At 38.9% G+C, this 25,014-nt stretch overlaps 1 pseudogene; it reads right to left on the bottom strand.

Moving 5' to 3' along the window:
• The window catches only part of LOC136251274 (uncharacterized), an 80,954-nt pseudogene extending 56,969 nt beyond the window's left edge, over positions 1–23,985 (bottom strand).
• Positions 23,986–25,014: the final 1,029 nt, after the last annotated feature.

Below are 25,014 nucleotides of genomic sequence, written 5' to 3' on the forward strand. Positions count from 1 at the left end.
TAATGATTTGATCCTATCAAAATATCAATTTCTCCATTAACTCCTTTACAATTGTCAGCTAACTGTAAGCCACGCAAATGAGGGTACTTCTCAACACGTACCGCTGAAGGCAGAGGAGAACAAATAACTGGAGAAGTGAGAGCAGAGATACTAATGACCTCGCCTTGTGCATGGCCCTGAAGGTATAGCTTCACAACACTGCACTCTTGTGTTTTGTAGTGGCGTGTACCGAATGTGTTTAAGTGTAGTTTTTCAATTTTGACTGGTTTAAGCCGTAATTGTCTCTTAAGCCTTTGATAGTTGGCTGCCACTGTCGAACAGAACACGGACTGTAACACTCAAACTCCCCGGATTACTAGTGGCAATAGCCTGAGCAGTTTGTAACAAAACAGTTGGTTGCTGCTTACTAGCACTGGTTGTATTGTTCGTAGTAAAGATGCCGTTGGGATGTGGTTGAGTGGACTCAACTTGAGCAGGAGCTTGGCTACTTGTAGGAGGATTGTCACTCTCTTTGGAGCTGGAACAAATAGACTGGTGGTGCTTCCTGTGGCAATGTCGACACAATTTATGTGAATCGCAATCTTGTCTCTTGTGACTTGTTTTTAGACAATTGAAGCAACTGAGCAGAATGTCCTTGCGTTCTCGGATGTTTGAAACTCGCTTGCATGAAGCAGAATAATGAGCTTCATTGCAATACACACAACGAATCGAAGAATTTGAAACAAGTGAGCTAGCTGTGTAATTTGACCCTCGATTAGTTACACCACTGGGGGGTTTCATTGCATGTACCTTAACTTGCTCACTAGCCTCTCTTGCTTCAACCTCCTGTTTGATCAAATCTAACAATTCCCTTATCTCCCAAATGTCCTTCTTGGTTTCTCTAGCAACTCTTAAGCGCAGTTCTGGTGTGATTTTAGTCATTATGATGGGAATTAATAAACTACCATACTGGGTTGAACTTATGCCCATTGCAGCCAACCCCCTCACATTAACATTTATTTTGTCAAAGACATACCTGAGAGAGGACGGTTTCTCTGTACAGGGTTAGATCTTGATCAGCTCCTCCATATGAGCACTGATAATCTGCTGTGGCTTGCCAAACCTATCCTGCCGTAACTTAACAGCTGATTCATAATTACTTTCATTCAAGGGAAGTCCTTGTATGGTACGAGCTGCTGGGCCTTCCAGAAGGGAGTTTAGATAATTGAATTTATCCATGACTGCTATACTGCCATTCTCAAGCACTGCTGATCTGTAAGAGTCCCAAAAGGTACTCCAGCAGGTTACATCACCTCTGAACTTCGCCAAGCTCAACTTGGGCAGCTTTGGCTTCATGGTGCGATCAAGAACAGTCGGCGTTACTAAAGTAGGGTGACTGATCGTCCCTCCTGCTGCTGGCGTGTTAGTGGCAGCGGCTACTCTTCGTTTCAATTCAATAACCTTGGCCGTGATAGTTTCAGACTCATCAATCTCTTTCTCTATATCATCCATCAAACAGAGGCCTAACACTTCGCTATCAAGGTTAGTGAGTAACTTTGACTTTCCCTCCAGCTGCTCAAAAATGACCTTAAGTCGTGCTGTCGCCTCGGTGTCTAACTCGGGCTTCGACAGCAGATTGTCCACTTCTCTTGTGAGCTTCGTTACGACTCCTCTATTTCCTAGTCGAATTGCTCTCAATCTCTCCAGTTTGGCTTGTCGCTCGGTTTCTTCGTCGGACATCTTCCTCATGTTCGTACTGTGGAGAGACACAAAACAAACTGAACCAATGAGTTAGATTACTCGACCTTATCTGGTACCGTTTGCGATACTAAAGAACAGTTCAATCGCGCCACGGTACCAGGCTTCTCGTGTTCGGTTAGTAGAATCGGGCCCCACGTTGGGCGCCAGCTGTTGTAAAGGTCGAGGAACCAACTAAGGTAGATCCAGCCAACCCCTCCAGGGGATTACTTGTTCTGATTAAAGAGTACCGGAAGGATTATAAGACGCCACGTTGTCCCCATCAACACTTTGCACGTGATACTTATAATAATTATTTTCTCACACGCAATACAATATATCTAACAAGTGTTCCCGAGATATGCGACTTCAAAAATTGGCTTAGTTTCTTCATTTTTTTTCTTCCTCTTTTCGCACACTTACACTTACAAAAACCGCTATAAAATGTGAACGCAATATCCGATTGCCTTGAAATTTGGCACACAGAAGGGGGTATAAAGGCGCATCTCTGTACCAAATTTGGCTGGAATACAATAAACAGGCAAAGAGTTATTAGCGATTATTCACGAAAAATAACACCAATATGTTGTCACGCCTACAGGGTAAACCGCTTATGGGAAGAAGCTGAAAATCGGTGGGTGAATAGGTTAAATATTGAACCTCAAACCTTTCTGGTTTGAAAGAAATTGAGCTAAAAACCAGGAAGACACAGCAAAAAAACCAACAGTGTGTAACAATTATGCAATCGAGATTAACTAATAAAAAATCGACTACTTTCCACGCCCACCAGAAAAACCATTTGGGATAATGCTTTGAAATTCGCTGTATAGATGGAGTAATCATCTTATAAAGAATCTTCAATGGTGTAGAAGAATCAGACTTAAAGCCACAGAGTTATAACATGAAATCAAACTTGGTGTAGCAAGTGCGAGATTGAGATACTCTAATAGAGCAGTCACCCTGAAAAGAATTCAAAAGATCAGCTAAAAACTAGTAACCTGTATAGAGATAAGCTACCAACAATTCACCCTGTAGAGATATCAGCTAGAAGAAGTTACCTTGTAGGGAGTTCAACTATGTAGTTCAGCTAGAAGAAGTCACCTTGTAGAGAGTTCAGCTACAAAGAAACCACCATGTAGAGAGTTCAGCTACAAACAAATTGTCCTGTATAGGGATCAGCTAGAAGAAATTATCCTGTACAGAGTTCAGCTACAAAGAAACCATCATGTAGAGAGTTCAGCTGCAAACAAATCACCTGTAGAGAGTTCAGCTTCAAACAAATTACCTTGTAGAAAGATCAGCTAGAAGAAGTCACCTTGTAGAGAGTTTAGCTACTAACTAGTGACCCTGTAGAGACGTCAGCTAGAAGAAGTTACCTTGTAGATAGTTCAGTTACAAACAGTTCATCCTGTAGAGAGATTAACTAGAAGGACTTACCTTGTAGAGTGTTCAGTTGTAAAGAAACCATGCACCATGTAGAGTTCTATAATAAATATATGTATTATATGTATATATATATAATTTGTACATTTATTGATAAAATCAGAAATATTTAAAGTATTCATCTGCTTCATCTTTTCTTCTTTCCTGGGAAAAGAAAAAAAAGATAAGTTTAAAAAGCCCCAAAGCTGGCCATAGGCCTGTTTTGGGGTATACAAATACAAAAAGAAGTGAAATCTAATCCAAAACAGCCAAGCTGTAAAAAAAGAGTGCGGCCCTCAAAAAGGCTATGGTGAAAAAAGATGTGAAATTCAAGGTAGTGGCCAAAAAATGACTGTGATGGTAGGTTAATGGGGCACTCATCTAATGCTGTGAGGACTTATAAGCAGGTTGGTGAGAAATTGCGGACTGTAACATCAGATGTGCTAAATGGTACTGTTACTACCACTAAGGATCAAGATTTGAAAGTATCACCAGATGAGAAGGTTAAGCAGCATGACAAGCCAGACAAGAGTGAAAATCAAGAGAACATGGCTTCAGGGATTAACCTTGTTGGTGCAACTAATTGTACCATTAGCATTAACTATCATCACTGATGTGTCATGTATGAATGGGCACGTTTGTTTACAGTGATTCTTGTACCTTTTGTAGCATTTTTTACATTTTAATTAGAACCCACAATCACATCTGACACACCATGACCTAGGTTTTAAATACAAATTGAATACCCTTGCATAGTGAGCTTTATCAATTGTCTCCAGGTTTCTTAGTGATATTAGAAACCTCATTAAATATCAAAGATCAAAGCATAATATGCATGCCATGTTCTAATGGGTTGTTAAGACCTTTCGGCATGATGGGCTGCTATTCAACTGATAGAGCTGGACAGAATCTGCGACTCCAATACCTCCATCTGTGCCCTTAGTTGAGTGCGCACATGCATAGCTATAAATAGCAACACCGCATGGTGCACATGACCCATTGTCCCCCCCTTACCTCCCGTAACGGTCAATGATGTTACCTTTTATTTACAGAGTAAACAACATATAATGAAGTGTAATGAATGGATACTTCATTTATCAGACAATAATTGATATAGTTGGGGCATGTGGCACCATTTCCGAGTGTGGCCCTCAAAAGTCTGGGCGAAAAAAGTTGTGAAATCAAAGGTGGCGGCCAAGAAATGGCTGCAATGATGTTAATGCTAATAAATTTTAACAGTGCACACAGCCATTATTAATTTTTTTTAGTATTAACATCATTGTAGCCATTTCTTGGCCACCACCTTTAATTTCACAACTTTTTTCACCCAGGCTTTTGAAGGCCACACTCTTTTTTTACAGCTTAGCTGTTTTTGAGTGGATTTCACTTCTTTTCGTATTTTCAAAAACCAAATCCTGCACCTTTTTACTGGGATATGATTTCCAGGCTGTTGTATCACAAGTTTTGCTAGCATAGCACTTATTATGATGATGATTGGCGCAAGTTGGTCATACTAGTCTGCTCGCAGACCGCCTGGAGGCGAAACTAAGTTAATACTACAAATATACCACTGATCGATACGAAAATGGCTCTGATTTGATGAAATAGCTACTAGATTGAGCCTCAAAGTGTTGCAACAATAGTATGGCACTAATGCTCTAATAGAGCGCGTGCTTTTGCTTTTGCTGAAATCATCTTATAGAACACACATAGAATGTTCTAGAACAATCTAGATTTTCTATTGGTAGATCAGTTTTACTTATTAAGCTAGAATTTTCATTTATAAGGTAGAAATTAAGTGAAGTGATCAGCTGAGATAGCAGTGGTTCAGTGGTTAAGGATGCAGGCCTTAGGTATGGAGATCCTTGGTTCAAACTCTGATCATGATCAGTTCATTTTTTCCGACATTTTTTATGCACTTTTTTTTGCCCCCAGTGACTGCTCTATTAGAGTATCTCAATCCCGAGATTTTATATTTGCTCGGTTTTTGCTTTATAACTTTGTAGCTGTAAGTCTGTTGCTGTTCTAACCATCACAAGGCACTCCTACGATGATCAGCCTACGTACTCGCCAATTTTCAAGTTATTCCTATACTTGGTTTACCCTGTAGCCATGACACAAGTTTCATCTTTCTTCACATGAATAAACACTCATAACTCCTTGGATATTTATCAGATTCATAGCAAACTTGTTACGCAAATGTACTTTTATATGCTCTTTACTTGTGCCAAATATCGATACAATGGAGTTACAAGTTTGTGTTCTATAGCAATTTTTGCAAAGTGTGCGGAAAGAAATCGAAGCCCCCGTAGCCCCCCTACGGCGAAGAAAAAAAAACGAAGAAATTAAAACAAAACTTTGGCCACTCATATCTCAGAAACAGCAAGGGAGACTTCCTTCAAATTTGGTATGTAGTGTGGCCTACCTGGCGGGAACCTCTGTAGTGAAACTAGTTCCAATCAGATAAGGGAACATGGAGCTACAAAGGTGTGAAAATCGCCTTTTCTTTCTTCCTGTAAATATACTCATGGTGTGGCGCGCCGGCTTCTTGGGCTGCACGACACACTACCGTGTGTCTTGATTTGTTATTGTATTTGTAATCACTACATTAATTTACCTCTTCTACACACATCATCACTACCACTCCAGCTCCCATTACTCTGACAGGTCCTAGTGTCACTACCAGTTAGCTCATAACCAGTGATACATGTGAAGCTACAAGTGTCTTCATAGGAAGGAACTCCATCATCTCCCAGTGAACAAGTGATCATTCCATTATTAGGATCAGTAAGGGATGGACAAAGAACTGCATGATTAAGTGCATAATTGCATATATAAAAATAAACTTTAATAGTTATATGTATGTAGCTGTACCTCTATTACAAATACTAGTAGTGCCACCCCAGCTGCCATCACTCTGGCAAATCCTAGTGTCACCACCAGTTAGCTCATAACCAGTGTTACATACAAGATGACATATATCTTCATAAGAGGTTACTCCATCACTTCCTAAATTACACCTGTATGTTCCATTGGGACTTGTCAGTGAAGGACAGTGAACTATAATATATGCAACATGTGTCATTTGCAGTGTGAACCCATGTCCTTGCTTACCTCTTCTACACATATCATCACTACCATTCCAGCTCCCATCACTCTGACAGGTCCTAGTGTCATTACCAGTTAGTTCATAACCAGTGTTACATGTGAAATTACAAATGTCTCCGTCATAACCCACTCCTACTCTACCAGAACTACATGATGTTATCTCTCCATTGGATGGTGTTGAAAGGTTATCACATTGGATGTCTGCAGGATATAATTATAAATGTGTAAAAGATATTCACAATGTATAGTGCACAACATAGGCATGAAGTCATAAATTATGATGGTTTGCTTGTAAAAGTTTATAGCAGCAAAGTAAAGATACGTACGTACTCTTACCAAATTGCAGTTCAATTAGTGGTTGTCTATTAGAGAGTACAGTATCCACATTATTTATATCAATTGTAGTACCAGGGTAGTTAGCACTGCTGTAGGAAGTGTATCCACTAGTCTGAATATTCAATATCACACGGCGAGGAAATGATGGTTGGTAATATCCTATCACATCTCCAGTCTGAACTATACCATTAACTGTCAAGTTATCAATATAATAACTACCATCAATAGAAGTTCCGAAGTCAACAGCTACCTGATATATTCTATTATACACACTTGATCCAGGTGAAGGACGCCATATCTGAATACTTGGGTGATTATTTGTTAACCAACCACCGTATGCCATACTTACTGCGATACCAGTTATTCTACCAGTACAATTAATCCTAGTATTGGGAACAATCACTTGTCTACCACTATTCCAATAATTACTTCCTTGCTGGTTAACATTAGGATTCTCTATACAACTCTGTCCACCTGTATGTATGTACATCAAAAAAAAATCATGTAATGCAAATCTATACAAAAACAGCCAAATTATTATTTTAAATATGCTGTTTTAATGTTATCTGTCCATGCTATTTCCAGATATGGCATATTGTCTTTACCATGTTATCTTTCCAGAGATCATCTATGGAAAGAAACATACTTTGATTAAATTCTCTACAGGGTAAATTGTTGTAGCTGAATTCTCTACAGGGTAATTTGTTTGTAACTGAACTCTCTACAGTGTGACTTGTTTCTAGCTGGTGTCAAGGCTTTTTGTACCTGAACTCTCCACAGGGTGATTTGCTGGTAGTTGAACTCTCTACTGAGCGACTTGTTTCATAGCTGAACTCTCTACACAATGTCCCTTCTATTAGAGTATTACAAAAATAATCAAGCAAATTCTGCAATACAATACTATTGTAACTTCTCTAGTATTCCATCGAATCTAAGCCAATATTATAGCCATTTTGGTACCAATAGGCGGGGTAATACACTACTACTAAGACCCACTTGTGCCAATCTTCATCATCACAATCATCATAATAAGTGCTATGCTAGGCTGGAAATTGTATTAGGTGCAGGATTTACTTTGTTAAAAGCTGAGCAGCTACAACTCATGAAAACTCAAGATACTCTAATAGAACAGTCACTTCAAAAATTTAAATCCTAAAGGACAAATAGTACAATCACACATACCTAACTTGGAAGGTGTTACAAAGCACTATTGATAAATACAGGCACTATAATATAGCCATAGTCATGAACAAACATGCACTAAATTATGATAGAGCAATTATACAGATTATTACATAGATCCTTTGGCTTTGGTATCAGACAGGCAGGTATTTTCTATATTGGTAGAGCACTAGTTCGTTTTATATCATCATCACTGTATCTGTAGATAAGAAGAACAATGCAAGCCTCTGAACTAGTTTATGATTGGCTTTGGGGTATTTAATTAATACAAATCGAAGTGAAATCTATGCAAAACTAGCCAAGCTATATAAAATGGGTGCAGCCTTCAAAAGCCTGGGGTGCAAAAAGTTGTGAACTCAAAGTTGGCAGCTATGAACTGAAAGGTTGTAATGATGTTAATGATAATAATGACTTTATACATTATTTAAATGTATTATCACTGACTTCATTGCATCCATTTCATGGCGGCCACATTTGATGTCACAGTTGTTTTCACCCAGGCTTTTGAAGGCTGCACCTTTTATACAGCTTAGTTGTTTTTGTATGGATTGGTATTACAATTGTAATTTAACATGCACCACAAATTGTACAATATCAAGAAAGACAAATGATAGTGCATCATGTGGCCAAGTACAGACAGTGCTGGTATGCAACAGACAAGTGTGCATTTTACAGAAGCAAAGAAAACACTGTTTTCACACACCCTTAGCTCAAAAGTGACTGAACAGAAGTAACAATTTTAACTATGGAAGTAGGGCACCTCCTATTCCAAATTTTGGCTGAATCCCCCAGTCATCACTGCCTTCAAAGTTTATCTTATTTTCTTTGTATTCTTTTCTTATTCTTCTTCACACCACGTAGAAATATTGCTATAACTTGTCAAGTTTGGAGGACTGCAAGAGCATAATACAGCACAATTGGGATAAACCACTTGAAGGAATAACTTGAAAATAATTTTGTACAAAGAGTAACCATCATAGTGCCTAACTTTTGTGGTTTGGGATAACTACCATGTAGCAATAACAAAAATGCCAACCATGTGTAAGAGGCACATGATCTAGTTTTGTGAATAAAAAAAACAATTTGTTGTCATGCCTACCAGACAAACTGTTGAAGGCAATAAGCTGAAACTTCAAATGTAAGTAGATTAATCACTGTCAAAGAGCTTTTTAGTGGTTTAGAAGAAATCGTATTAAAAACCATCAAGTTATAATATGAAAACCAACTATGTGTAACCAGTGCCTGCTCTAATACTGCAGTCATGGTATTAATGATGCAACAAGCTAATTGCCCAAGCTACATCATACATCAATAAACATTTCTAAGAACAACTAGTATATTAAAAATTATAAATTTAAAAATAAAGTAGGAATCCAAATGATAGAAAGTAGTGAAACAAGAGAAGAACAATGGTAGCTATTACAGCATAGCTCGGTGGGAAATCCCTACTTTGGCATGATATAGTCATTATTTTTGCGTTCAATGCCAAAGTAGGAATTTCCCACCGAGCTATGCTGTAATAGCTACCATTGTTCTTCTCTTGTTTCACTACTTTTTATCGTTTGGATTCCTACTTTATTTTTAAATTTATAATTTTTAATACACTAGTTTGTTTAGCTTTTTGTTAAGGCATACAACTAGCTATAAACATGTGACTGTTCTATTAGGGTGACTGCTGTGTTAGAGTATATCGAGGCAGCCTGCAAGATGTGCGCTTGCCAAAAAGGGGCGTGGTTTCGATCGATTATAGAGTATGTCGAGTCAGCCTTCCAAATTGAAGGTGTGTGGTCACTGAAATACAGCTAGTGAAAGGGGTGTGTCATCGTGCCTTCAATTGATAGATCGATGATGCGTAGAATGAAGAATGGGCGTGATCTTGTGACCTATCGTGAAATTATCTAATACCAGTACCTCTGTACAGTACCCTCTGTCATAGATTATATCAGTAAGGAATATAATCTATTCCTCCGTACAGTAGCGCAGTCTAAGCGTCTTAAATAATCTTGTGGCGTCTATTACGCTGAGTAAAGAAAGTGTTGATACGGAAAATTAATGCCTCGATATGGTTTCGTTGGATGAAGAAGAAGACAAGCAGCCTGATTAAGATAAAAGAAAAGACAAGGCGCAGAGGGCACACACTCGTCGGAACCCCAAAGGCACATCCCACTGGTGAGTTTGTTATTGTGGCGTAAAATGGTGGCCGTGTGCTGCCTCGTTTGGGCTCTAGGCTTGCAACTGTGGTCAGTGAGTGAGGCAGTGAGGCAGGCAGTGAGGCAGTGAGTCTAAAATTCGAGTTTTGGCAATTTTTAAAAAATTTATATCCGGCCACCTGTAAGCGTTTTGTTGTATTTAATGCTGTTTTCTGTACTATATAGACTAGTACTATTCCGTAAAGGTGATTTTCGTCTCGTAAGATATCTTTTTAAAGGCAGAAAATTTGGCGGCACGTGAAAATTTCACCTGGATTCCTACTTAAACGGTACGACCGTACCGTTTGATAACTGTTCCCAAAATGGCTGCCTAGTATTATATGTGATTATTAATGGCAAGTAAACAATTCATTTAAGAGTACAAAAGCTCTATAGATATACATTCAACACTATTTTGGTGAACAGTAGAGCGGCTAAGCAACAAATTTTGATGAAATTGTTCACTTTGTGATATCACAAAAGTACCAAATTTTCTGTGGAAGTTGAGTACGGTATACTAAATCATTTGAGGTACAGTGCCACATCAAAATCATTACCATAGGTCATGTTTGGGAACTTTTAAACTCGCTTACAAGTCCATTTCTAGCTGACCAGGAAACCATGAAAGTGCACTCCAAATCATTAATTGCATGAACGTATTTCAAATTTGCAGGTGCAATAAAAATTTTCAAAATGTGATAAACCAATTAAACACTTCTAATGGAGCCAATACGTATTCAATGTAAAAAACACAATCCAATAGAAGTAATATATTGTACATCTACAGCTTTGTACCCTCCATGCTTCTTAACATTGCAAGCTAATGACCTGGATAGACACCTCAGCTTTCAGATATGACCATCCATTGTTTGTCTATGCAGATTTAAAGTTTCAGTACATTCACTATTGAGCACTTTATGGCTTCTTCAATACATTTTTGTTGATTTTACTTGTCAAGTTTTTAAAAGTGTGATATGATTGTAATGGCACCATATCTAATATGAAATAGTATGAATCAAGCAAATATTGTGCCACGTTTGGTGCTTTTATCAAAGAGTAAACAATTTTTTTGCTTAGTACGGAAACAATTTCAGTTAAACAAGTTCATGACTGCAACTGGTAGTGGTGCCAGGTTTAAAAACCTAAGAAAGCATCTTTCATTACAAAACAACACTCAAGTGGTTCTTTGCAACAAGTACAGTGGGTATCAAGTTAATCGGAAATAGTTAGTATATTTTGGACACAACTTCATGTTATTTTCTTTGTATAGTATTATTTCATAGTCGTAAGTAGACAAAAGTAGAAAATCTTGCTAAATGAATTAGTATATAATTTATTTCAAATTTTTTTGCTATTTTCAACAAGCCAGCTTTTCTTGATTCAATAATGAGAAACCATACAACAAAACACTAAGAGTTCAGTTTGTTCCAGTACATTGGTTTTCATTGAAGAAACTGTTATACAAGAGTACAGTGGTCCCTCGATTATCCAGCCATTGATTATCCAAATTTTCGATTATCCAAACTATGGAGGTGACTGTTCTATTAAGAGTATTTCGTCTAAAGTGTGTGTTCTATTAGAGTATTTGTACAGGGCTCTGTACATAAATGAATGGGATTCTATTATCTCAACTTTTCAATTATCTGAACACCCTCAGGGCCCAATAAGTTCAGACAATAGAGGGCTAGGACTGCCAATTATTAGAAAATGCTATGAATAGTATGCTTTGATCTTTGGCAGATAATGAGGTCTTTTAAAACCATGAAGAAACCTGCTAGTAGGTTTCTAAAATGGTTAGAAACCTGCTAGCAGATAGACCTCAAACATTGCAAATCTCACTTTCGATCATTGATTTGCTATGCATGCTCTGCAAAGCATATACAGGCTAATAGCCCATAGATCAACAGAGCTTGACCTACTCCATTCCTTTTATAAGCACACCTACACCAATTCGATTATGGGAGCTAGACTGTATCATTGTAGTTACGTTTGCTATCATAAACGGAGAATTCCAGAAATATAATGGAGTTCTATTTAACGCCCATTAGTGTTTTAAGCCTGTTTAAAATGCTTTTACTGTACTTTAAATGGATTCCCTGTTAAAAGAACTAAACAGGTAAGCTTTCTTGTAGAATGTTTATTTGTTTCTTGTAAAAAAAAGTTATGTAGGTGTGAAATTGTGTATATACTGGCTTAGTCACAGAAGGCTAGTGTCAGACCAAGTATTATTAACCTGTTGACAACAATTTACTCACTGTTACCACTTACTTTAAACCCTTGGTAGTGCTGGCTTTAACTTTATTGTCACAGTAGCTATCACTGTTTTGATCCACTAACTAACAGAAGCGGCGATAATGTAGCTAGCTACAAGCTTTAATTTGAAAACATGTTGAATCTTCTCTACTGATCGCATGACTTGTTTTAAACACTGTGACGATTTCAAAATTACATATAACTCAATCCCACAATGGTTCCACCTACATAGCGATATATATAACGTCCGCATTTTCTAAGTCGGTTAAAAACCACACCCTTGGCTCTTTGTGTTTTGGAAACCTACCTTCAGCTTGGTTTCTAAAACCATGAAGAACCTTGGTCTAGGTTCCTAACCTATACTTGGACAGTATTTTAAACTGAAACACACACAAGCCAATTAGAAATGTCACTTGGTTACAAACATATACTACACATAACTTACCTGATACAACGATACAACTCATCATCATCATACAGAATGTAATCACTGAATTATGGTGTTTATTGTGAGCCATCAGTACGATAATGAATGGAATTAATGCAATAATTAGAGACAAAATATTTTAGCAACTGAAGCTCTGATATGCCTAACAAATTAAACAAATACCTTGTAATAAAATCTCTGAATGATGGTCAGCTTTACATAATTTTATAAACTATTCCACTCTTTCATACAAATGTTTGCATACCAAAACTAAGTTAGCCACAAACTATGTTAGCTACACTAATATTCTGTTATGTGTATGTGACATTATATAGCACGAAATGTCCAAAGGCATTACAGGAAATGTCCAAGAAATTACAGAAAATGTTTAAAGGAAATTTTCAAAGGTACAGTATATAAGTTTTAATCGAAATCCACTTTTTAATTAAAATACTAAAAGAGTTTCACCTTCACCATAGTTTCATACACTACAAAAGGTTTCCTACAAATACTGCAATATTTATAATCTAAAATGGTGCTACAGTGGAACCTCTCTATTAGGGACCCAGAAGTTTGATGTACAATGACACATGCTAGTTAACATGACTTAATACACAATTTTATGCAGTTCCATGTCATACTGTATAAAAGGAATTATGAGTATTTAAGTAATAGTAGAATATATTATTACCTATCCCACTCATTTACATATAAATAGTACTCTATAGGTCAGGGAAAGAGGGTAAGGATGAACTATGCAATCAAACCTATTTATGGTTGAACTTTCTTGGTAGAGCAAAGAATTGTGACACCTGCTGAAAGCACTAAGGTGCTTGGCACATGAAAGACTAGTATGTCATGCTGCTATGGACAATATCCGCAATGACATTTTTTAATAGTCTGTCAGTGGCGGATCTAGGATTTTTAAAAGGGGGTTTCTGAAAGTTGGTATAGCTGAATAAGGCATCTGGTAACATTTCTCCAGAATATTTTGAGATTTTAGAAACTTTGAGATTGGATTTTAGGCTACTTTTAGTAATAAACCCAATGCTTTAAACTGTAGCTAACTATAGGGCAAAGATGGTGACAATAAGCTGCAGCTTTGATTGCTCTATTAGAATAGTTACTTGACTGCTCTATTAGAGTATCTCGATTGTTATTAATGCAGTGGGGGATGAAAAGTGAAGTGTTACTGAGGATTTAATAGCTATAAATGGTGTCAGTTAAGTGCAGCTGCATGCATGCTACTGAAAATACAGTGGTATATAGTTGTCTGATATGACAAATTGTCAGTACAATAATGTTTATGTATTTAGACAGCCACTAGAAGGGGGTTTCTGTTGAAACCCCAGAAACCCATCTAGATCTGCCACTGTCTGTTGACTAGCATTGAAATTGGGTCACTACTGTTGACCCAGATGACCCACTAGCCTGACGAGCAATCCAGGTCAGACCTGGATTAATTTAAACTGAGGCATGTGTTAAGAGCTACGGTTTGGGCGCTTCAGACAGCAAAACATGTGTTTCTTACATATGTGGCATGGGTGTGACTTCATGCATACCTATAACCTTCAACACACCATAGTACCACACATTCCTGATATTAAGTGGGCATGGTTCGCAGAAGAAGCTGGCCTGCCATATGACTAGACTGTAACTTGTACAATAACAATCGATTATTGGACATGGCTTCATGACAGCAATAGACATGAATTATTGCATACCTACAGGCTGTAATGCATTGTGTGATAAATGGGCGTGGCTCCATGTAAGTTTTACAGTAACCTGATAAGTAAGCATGACTCACAAAAGAAGCTGGGCTGCAGCAGGATTAACACATTGGTGCACTAGATCATTAAACTAACTAATTAATTCACTCATGATCCAATCCAGATCAGACCCGGATAACTCAGTCAAAATGTGACCCGACCCAGTTTCAGCACTGTTGTTGATGTCATTAAACAAAGTAGCTGTGTTAGTGAGGGGACTTTGTACAGGAAAGTATTGGGAAAGGTAGCATTTTGCTATGACAGCATTAAATTTGTAAAAGGATGAAGCCTACTATATAATTCAGTGCATATTTCTGTACACATTGGAGCCTATTTTGCATTATCACAATAAATTTACTATTTCTTACCATTATTATCTTCTGGTCCGATGTGTTAAAAAGTAGGGCTGAGCGAAAATATCAATAGAGTGACATATTGTGATAGTCAATCACAAAGACAGTAGCGATAGCACATCATAGCAGTACATATCATAATAGAAGCTCTGATTCACATTTAAAAAGTACCTTTAAAAACCTCTGTATCAGTAATGCCAAGCCAGTGCTTTCTTGTTCACTGTCCAGTGTTACACTATGCAAAGCCATCTAAGTACACACAAAAGACTGCTTTATCAACTGAAGTACTTACCAAAGTCTCATCAAAGCAGCAGTTAATACTGATAACTGGAATGATGTTATAGTAAAGGACTTGTTACAACTGCTATCATTATAACCACTGAAAAGTGGTACTTTGTTACAACATCATGACATCATAGTGATGTAATGTAAGGACAAGACACACAGAACTACCAGCACATATGTCCAATTCCGCATGCCAAAGTCATGTTCCTGCATTAACACAGCCATTTTTGTCGACTATGGCATCATATTTCATGACAAACAAACATTCCCCATGTATGCCTACAAATACTAGCACATGTTCCTAATAAGTGGAAATGGCTTTGTGTATGTGCAGACAACAGCACACCTTACTGATAAATGATGGTGGCTCCACAGTGAAAAACATATCCTGTAATCAGGTATGGCTTCATGTATGCCTATACACCTTACTGGTAAGTGGGTATGGCCCATGGACTAGATTAAGGCACATACACACACTCCACATAGTCAAGCTTATTAATCCATTTCATATGTGCCAGATATTTTGTAAGGTAGGTCAGACCTGATTGATCCAGAAAAACTGTGACCCAAATGACTAGACCCATGACAAAAACGAGAATACGTAGCTTTACTAAACTGAATGAACAGCAATAAGGTATTGCTCAAAAAAGAAATTCTACAAAATATGCATCCTCCACCCTTTTGGCCAATCCATATAAGATTCCTAAAATCTTCAGATGTCATTAAAAAAATTTATTCTCGTATGAATGGATGCATGGGTGAGCATGAATGTGTGTGTGTGTGTGCATGCGTACGTGCGTGCATGTGTGTGTCTGTGTGGGTGCGTGTATCAAAACATATCTATGGGATTTGTCAAATCAAGCAGTTTCAGGTGGTCTAACTCTACAGCATATGCGCTCTCTATTGGAAAATTTAATTACCTTGGTAGAAAAATCAAGTTGTTACCCGCAATCACACTTGCTAAGCTTTACATCATTCTATGCAGTTAAGGCTTAATAAGACTCTGACCATACAAACTGCTTAACAGGTTAGTTTGCAGAGATACGTTATAAAACATTCTGAAAATGCATGTTTTTATGATGAGTATATTCTGAACATGTACAATTAATTCATGATACAAGGTCAGGGATTTTTCTAGGGGGGGGGGCAAAGGGGGCATTTTGCCCCTCCTGAAAATGATTTTGCCCCCCTGAACTCTGCCTCAACCAGCCTGAGTAAACAGGTGGTTTAGCCTAATTTAAGTTCTACCCCCCTCAATTTCTGAAAAACTCGGATTGCCCCCCCCCTGAATTTATTTTCTAGAAAAATCCCTGAAGGTCCCTTCTAGCTTCCCCTCATTACTATGCAAAAAAACTTACACACCAATCAAATCTTCAAGGAATCTGATGAACCAAACCTCGTGTCCATTAAGCAAAGTACTTGGATGTTATGAGGGTTTTGTTGTTATGGTACTGTAGGTGGGCAACCATTCATGTCACAAACACAATGCATCCCTAAAAGCACCTTTATAGAATGCAAAACCATGTTCTCCATGTTCTTCCACAGATAACCAAGATGAAGCACCTTTCTCACTAGGTAAAGAAGCAATATGATGCAAATTGGCTGACATAAGTTGTGTAAGTTCTGATTGCCTAGAACCAGCCTTAAAGACATAACATTACCCTTAGCTTGATGCTGGGCACTAACCACTGAGCTAGTCTGCTGTTCAATGATCTCCTGGACTATACAGTGAAGAGCAAAATCAAAATGAGTATTGGCAGAAGGATAACACAACCTGGAGCCCACCCATCTGTGCTGGAAGGGAAAGGACTATGCTAGTATGCACTAGATTAGTCTCAAACCACCCTTTTCCTTCTTTGTGTGTTTGTTTTGGTGATCAATTCACAACAGGAAAGAGCAGTAAGGCTTCCATATACACAGTGAAACCTGTGTATTAAGGACACCTTGGTACTGACTAAAATGTCCTAGGTGTCCTAATTTTCCAGGTAAGTTTACATGCTAAGGGATACTTTGGGACCATTACCAAGTGTTCAGATTACACAGGTGTCCTCATTTTCAAGTGCCCTGATTAACAGGTTTCACTGTAGAGATCTTCACATATCACAACTTTTGTCAAATAGTCCATGCAGATTTCCACATGTGTGGTCATGGAATCACTGTAGATCATGCAATGAATTGTACATCTGGTGGTTTCCCTATACTAAGTCATAATGGACTAAGGTACTTCACTGCAGTTGCATTGTCTAAAGTTTGTCATGATGTAGTGATTGAGCCAGTGTTACAACTCCTATCAGGTGAGTCTTTTCATTATGTCTTCCACTGCCTGAATGTTAGTGTGCAAGGTATCATCAGAGGGCTTTCTTTGACATAAGAGTCTTCGATTCGACTGCTCCTAGTTATTGTCATGTAACACTTACTTTTCTGTATAGAAGGTTTGAGTGTGATAAACAGCGAATGTATCAACAGTGTATGAGGGATGTTGAAATGGACTCCTTTACCCCATTGGCATTCTGGGGAATGGGCAGTGCGGCCATAACTGCTTACAAGCAGTTGGCATCTCTGCTTGCTACTCATGTGTTGTCTTGGATTAGATGCTCCACCAGCTTTTCTTTACTCAGGTCAGCTGTGACCTGCTTGTGTGGAGCAAGGTCTCATTGTGGCAGCTAGTTGTTTATTATCAAACACTACGGTAGTACTATTTAAGTAGGGTTTGCATCACAAGTGACGTACCACCAAAAATACCGCCTTTAAAAACCAGCTTAGAAACTTCTTACGTGACGAAAATCACCTTTACAGAATAATATTAGTCCATCTAACATCAAATGTAGTATTAAAAACAAGAAAACGCTTACTGGCAGCCAGATATAGAATTTTAAAAAAATTGCCAAAACTCGAAATTTCGTCTCACTCACTCACTGACTAACCACAGTTGTAAGCCTAGAGCCCAAACGAAGCAGCGCACGGTCACCATTTTATGCCACAACAACCAATTCATCGGTGGGATGTGCATTTTGGGGTTCCGACGAGTGTGCACCCTGTGCACCTTGTCTTTTCTTTTATCTTCAATCAGGCTGCTTGTCTTCTTCTTCATCCAACGAAGCCATATCAAGGCATTAATTTTCCATATCAACACTTTCTTTACGCAGCATAATAGATGCCACAAAATTATTTAAGGCGCTTAGACTACGATACTGTACGGAGGTACCGGTATTCCACGATAGGTCACAAGATCACGCCCATTCTTTATTCTACTATTATCAATCTATCAATCGAGACCACAATGACCACGCTCCTTTTACGCTGTGACCACACACCTTCAAGTTGGTAGGCTGATTCGAGATACTCTAGTCTAATAATTGATTGAAACCACAATGACCACACCCCTTTTTGGGCAAGCACGGCTAACTCGAGATACTCTAATACAGCGGTCACCCTAATAAAACAGTCACATATTTATAGCTAGCTGTATGCTTTAACAAAAAAACTAAACAAACTAGTATATTAAAAATTATTAATTTAAAAATGAAGTAGGGTTCCAAGCAATAAAAAGTAGTGAAACAAGAGATGAAGCAATGGTAGCTATTACAGCATAGCTCAGTTTTAAATCCCTACTTTGGCATGATATAATGTGTTCAATGCCAAAGTAGGGATTTCCCACTGAGCTATGCTGTAATAGCTACCATTGCTTCATCTCTTGTTTCAATACTTTTTATTGCTTGGAACCCTACTTCATTTTTAAATTTATAATTTTTAATATACTAGTTATGATTACATTAAGGTTACATTAGGCCAGGCAAACTTGATTACTTGTTTCTCATCCCTGCTTGAATCCCTTTTTACCCCAGTCTCTAATTTCATTATTGCTGTTATCAATCACGTGCACATGTATTTTGATGCTAAGAAGGCTGGCTATCGTTTTACTAGTTCTTAAAAGGCTTTAGCTAACCTTTATAGTAACAGACAGCTTGATTTGGAATATTTTTTTCTTTATAATAATGAATAATGAAAAATGACCTCCTGCCCACATGGAAATCCGACTTTATGTTAGACTATGTATGCCCAGTGAGTGACTATTGGTACACTTGACCTTGCAATAAGTGCTTCTATCTCTTTGATCCCTTTATGATCACAGTCTAGCACTTTACCATCTAGTGCTGGGCGTAGACATTACTGCTGAGGGCTAGGCCTACACCAATTATGCCAGCATAATTTGGGGCATAATAGCCAAAAGCATTGAGCATAATTCCAGCATAAAAGGCACAATTTTTGTGCATTGGTTATCAAAGAAGCTAAAACTCTGACTATTTTGCATGATGCAGAATGGCATGGTGTACAAACATGGCAAAAATTAAATTTACAGCTATGTTGTGAAGAAAAATTAGTTAAAGATCGATATACTCTAATAGAACATAGAACAGTCACCGCATGTTGAGATATCCTAATAGAACATTCACAGATGCATTAAATACTCTAATTGAGCAGTCAAGACACAGTTTTATATGAGCATATTTGGAGCATAATGGGACACAACTGGGCATAATTGGAGCATAGTAGGGGAAATTTTGGAGCATTGCTTAAAAGCATAATAGGCAATTTCAAAAGCATAATAGACTCAGACCTACTGAGGGCAAGCGCCACTTTGGTGCTGCCATTGAATCTCCAAGTTTTGTGAAACACTATGTGAGTGAGAAGGTAGATTATTGGGTGTCTTGTGTGCAGAAGTTGAGTGTGATTGCAAAAGGTTCAACCTCATGTGGCTTATTGTGCTTTCACTCATGGTCTTGTTGGTAAATGGACTTACTTTTTGTGAACTCTACCTGGCATTTCTGACTTTCTCAAAACCCTTGAATTATCCATCATTAAAGAATTTATTCCTGCTGATACTGGCAAATGTGTCAGTGACTTAGAAAGAGATCTGCTTGCCCTTCCAGCATGTATGGGTGGGCTCGGGTTGTGTAACCCTTCTGCCAATGCTAATTTTGAATTTGACTCTTCCATTCAGGTTACCTCAGCAGATTCATTTCAGGGTAACAGTGGTTAGTGCCCAGCATCAAGCTAAGGCTAATGTTATGTCTTTAAGATGTCAGTGGCTGGTTTCTAAGCAATCAGAACTTACTCCCCTTTTGCCAGCTGATTTACATTGCATTGTTTCTTTGTCTAATGAGAAAGGTACCTCTTCTTGGCTATCAGTGCTTCCCATCAAAGAACATGGATTTATACTCCATAAAGGTGTTTTTAGGGATGCATTGTGTTTGCATTATAGATGGTTGCCCAGTGGCTTACCTGCTAAGTGTGTGTGTGGTCATGGTTTCACTGTTGATCATGCAATGAACTGTACATCTGATGGTTTCCCTACTCTACGTCATAATGAACTTAGGGATTATTTCACTGCAGCTGCTTTGTCTGAAGTTTGTCATAATATGGCAATTGAGCCAGTGTTACAACACCTATCTGGTGAATCTTTTCACTATGCCACAGCTAATGAGGAGGATGAGGCACGCCTGGATGTCAGTGTGTAAGGATTTTGGAGAAACCGTCATCAAAAGGCTTTCTTTGATGTAAGAATATTTAATCCCACTGCTCCTAGTTATCAAAACACAGCCATTTCTTCTCTATATGAAAGGTTTGAGCGTGACAAACAGCATAAGCATGAGCAGCGTGTAAGGGATGTTGAAATGGGCTCTTTCACCCCTTTGGTATTCTCTACTTTTGGGGGAATGGGAGGTGTGGCCACTACTGCTTACAAGAGGTTGGCATCTCTGCTTGCTGCTAAGAGAGACCACAATTATAGTAGTGCTGTGTCCTGGATTAGATACTCCACCAGTTTTCTTTACTGAGGTCAGCTGTAACCTGCTTGCGTGGAGCCAGGTCTCATCATGGCAGCCCTGTGACTATTGGAGCATTTACTTTAACGGTCATCATATGGTTTCCTCTACTGTATTTTCAATGGCGGCTGGGAATACCATTAATATCTGTAATGTGGATTGTACTAAGTTTCTGGGTCGCACTATTGGTGTTTCTCCAACCATTTCTCAATCGGTAGCTTCTGCTAAATGAAGCAACAAATTTTACAATTTTTATAACCCATCGATAAGTGTTCTGTTCGGGGAGAATATAGGATATGGATCTTAAAAAACTTTGTGTCTTCTGTTCTACATTTTCATTTAACTGTTGAGAAGCTTACTGTGTCTTTTATTACTTCAGCACAGTCATCAATATTGAAATTCATGAAAAATTGGTTGAACCTCCCCAGAAATTGCACTCCTGGAACTGTTTTCCACCGGATGTGTTGGATCTCCCCTTTTTACCACACCTGAAGCAATCAGCTAAGCTTTCATACATTCTGACTATTGAACGGTCAGTTAATTTGCGACATTCTATTTTAGCTAACAGATCCGATATCTCTTCCACTGCTGCTAAGGCTTCAGTTGCCAACATTCACTCTGCAACTTTCAAGAACCATGCATGCCACAACTTACGTTCTGCTCACATTGAATATTGGAAATCAAAACTGGAAACATTAACTGTTCAAAATAATTTTTTAGATATTGTAACTCTGGAGCAAGCTTGCCCTCTGTGGAAGAGATTGATGTATGGCCTCCCTGAAAAACAGCTGTACTTCCTGCTACGTGCTGGTTGTGACACTCTACCAACCCCTATGAATCTGGTCAGATGGAACATTATTACTGATCCTAGATGTGCTTTTTGTCAAGCTCCTCAACCCACAACAAACCATATTTTGACTGGCTGTCCTGCTGCTCTAGATCAAGGCAGGTATATCTGGAGACATGATTCAGTTTTACAGGTCCTTGTTTATGGGCTCCAACAACATTTACTTGAAACATTCAAACTTTACGCTGACCTTCCAGGTTATCTTGCTAGCTCCAGCCCCCCTAGTACCATCCCAACCAATCTTTCCTCCACCCTCAGCAGGCCTGACTTGGTATTGGTTTCTAATGATTTCATTTGTTTGTTTGAATTGACAGTACCAACCAGCGTTGTAAGTGGGCTGGGTCATCCGGATTATCTGGGTCATTTGGGTCACATTTTGTCCGGGTCAAGTGGGTCTTATCCACTTCAGTGAATATCTGGGTCTGACCCGGATGAGATCACGTGTGACTATATAAGTTAACAAGCTCGATTGTATTGATGGAAATGCAGTTGTAAACACTCAAGAAACTTACATGGAGCCACACCCACCATTCAGGAATATGCTTTGCTGTCTGTGCAGGGTATGTAGAGCCACACCCACTTATCGGAATTGTACCAGCTGTGCTCTGTGGGCATGCATGCATCACCAGATCCGTGTTGCTACTTGAAATGTAGGTAACTAACTTCTGGAAATTCTGTAGCTGCATGTAAACTTACGTGGAGCCACCCCCACTTGATAATACATACGTGGAGCCACACCCACTTGATAATACGTGGCTACTCACTTCTTGCAGACAATTTTTTATAGTGTAAAAAAATGTAGGGCTGACCAGTGGAAGTTGTGGACTTTTAATCTAGCGCTTGGGGCACGTCTCTATTTTAATTAAACCAGGTCACATGCAGGTCAGATCCGGGTCCCATCCGGATTACTATTCGAGTCAGTGGGTCAAACGGGTCAACAGTACTGACCCACTTACAATGCTGGTACCAACTAATACCCAGCAACATCTTCTTGTTGCTAGAGCTAGAAAGGAAGATCGACATAGCTCCTTGCAATATGACCTCCGGCTTTCTGGGTTAACTGTCAACCTTGTTCTCATTGAAATTGGTTGTTTAGGCCACTTTTTGTCAGAAACAATTGCTCAAGTGGCTACATCCCAAGTAGTGGAAGCACGGGAGTTAAAGATCCTGTATGAACAGGAGATTACAACACGAGCTGCTTGCTGAAGAATACAACGAATAGTATTCTTTGGTAGATGGTATACATTGCTTAGTTTAGAGATGGTCTCTGGCATGAAATAGCCCAGACAGCCAACCTCAATTGTCACAAGATTAACTGAAAATCCAGCCTGTTGAAGGTCAGTCAGTAATGAACCATAGCGATCTTCTTTACGGTTCCTTGCAGCTAAAAGGTGATGTTCAGTATTAGTAACTACAGAGAGTTCTATTAATGCGATGAAATCTGTGGAAACTACCACAAGATCAGGTCTGCTTAAAGTAGATGTAATATTAGGTGGAATAGTACTTGGGGGACTAACACTCGCCTGGTAGCCAGGAAGATCTGCATAAATCTTATAACATGGTAATAAATCCTTCTTAAAGTTGCGAACAAGAACCTGCAGAACAGAGTCATGACGCCAAGTGTATCTGCCCTGATCAAGCGCAACGGAACGACCAGTTAAAATATGGTTAGTTGAGCAGGCTGTAGGACCAGGCGTCCTACAGACCTTCAGCACTTGTGCTGTAAAGCATTAATAAATTTTTTAAAAAAAGTTGTTGGTTGAGTACAGTGACAAAGGGTACAAACTGGACTAGTGATTATATTCCAGCGAGCCAGATCATAGGTGTTGGTAAGGTGTCACAACCGGCACGCAATAAGAAAGAAAGTTGCTTTTCAGGTAAACCATACATTAATCTCTTCCACAAGGGACAATTTTGTTCTAGCATCTCAATTAAATCTGATTAAAGCGTCAGATCACTGATCACGCCACCACGAGTCAAAACACATCCTACTAAGTCTGGCACACCGGTAGTCTGGCAAGCGTGTCCTGTGCCACAGATTTGAATGAGAGAATACACTAGGCACAATGGTTAGATATCGGATATTATACTCCTGTGTGCCGCGGCGCTACAAACCACCAACCCAGTTTTAAGCTACATATATGAAACTGTTAAATACACCACATTACTAGCATATGTACATGACACACTAACTGACTGACCAAACCGTTGTTCTTTTTGACTACCGTTCACCTGCCACTGCGATCAGCTTTCAGAGATAACAAGGAAATGAGATAGCTACCACGTGAGCTTATTAAATTATAGCTATAAAGTATAACCAAAAGATTATGACGCCGAGAGGTGTGTTCAATCTGATAGCTAGTTATTGTAACAAGTTTTGGTAAAGCAAAGGTTGCACAGAAGACAGTGCTTGAAAATGTGCTTCCCTGCTCCCCACAACATAAACTAACAACAGAAAAAAAGTATAATCAGGGCCGCCCACGGGGGGGGGGGCAACTGGGGCATTTCGTCCCGGGCCCCAGCCTGAAAGGGGCCCCTGGAGGCCCCACGAAGGGCCCCTTGAATACCTGTTTAAAAGATCGATATACTCTAATAGAGCAGTCAGATCTAAATACTCTAATAGAGCAGTCATAGTATTCTTCAGAGGTGCAGTGTAGCACGCTTATAGATAAGGAGATCTAATCCAAAACAGCCAAGCTGTAAAAAAAGAGTGCGGCCCTGAGAAAGGCTATGGTGAAAAAAGATGTGAAATCCAAGGTGGCGGCCAAGAAATGGCTATGATGGTAGGTTAATGGTAAAAATTTTAATAACGACAATTCAGGTGAATTTTGTGCCAAGACCAAGCGGCACCAAATTCACCTGAATTGTTGTTATTAAAATTTTTACCATTAACCTACCATCACAGCCATTTCTTGGCCGCCGCCTTGGATTTCACATCTTTTTTCACCATAGCCTTTCTCAGAGCCGCACTCTTTTTTTACAGCTTGGCAGTTTTGGATTAGATTTCACTTCTTTTTGTATTTGTATACCCCCAAAGCCGGCCATAGGCCGGCCTTATGGCCGGCTTTAGGGCTTTTTAACCTGTCATTTTTTCTTTACTACAGGAAGAAGAAAAGATGAAGCAGGGTGATTTCTTTGTAGCTGATCTCTCTGCAAGGTGACCCTTCTAGCTGATCTCTCTACCGGATGACTTGTTTGTAGCTGAACTGTCTACAGGGTGATTTGTTTGTAGCTGAACTCTCTACAAGGTAACTTCTTCTAGCTGATCTTTCTACAGGGTGATTTGTTTGTAGCTGAATTCT

This window comes from Dysidea avara, chromosome 3 (genome assembly GCF_963678975.1).
Source record: "Dysidea avara chromosome 3, odDysAvar1.4, whole genome shotgun sequence".
Lineage (NCBI taxonomy): Eukaryota > Metazoa > Porifera > Demospongiae > Dictyoceratida > Dysideidae > Dysidea > Dysidea avara.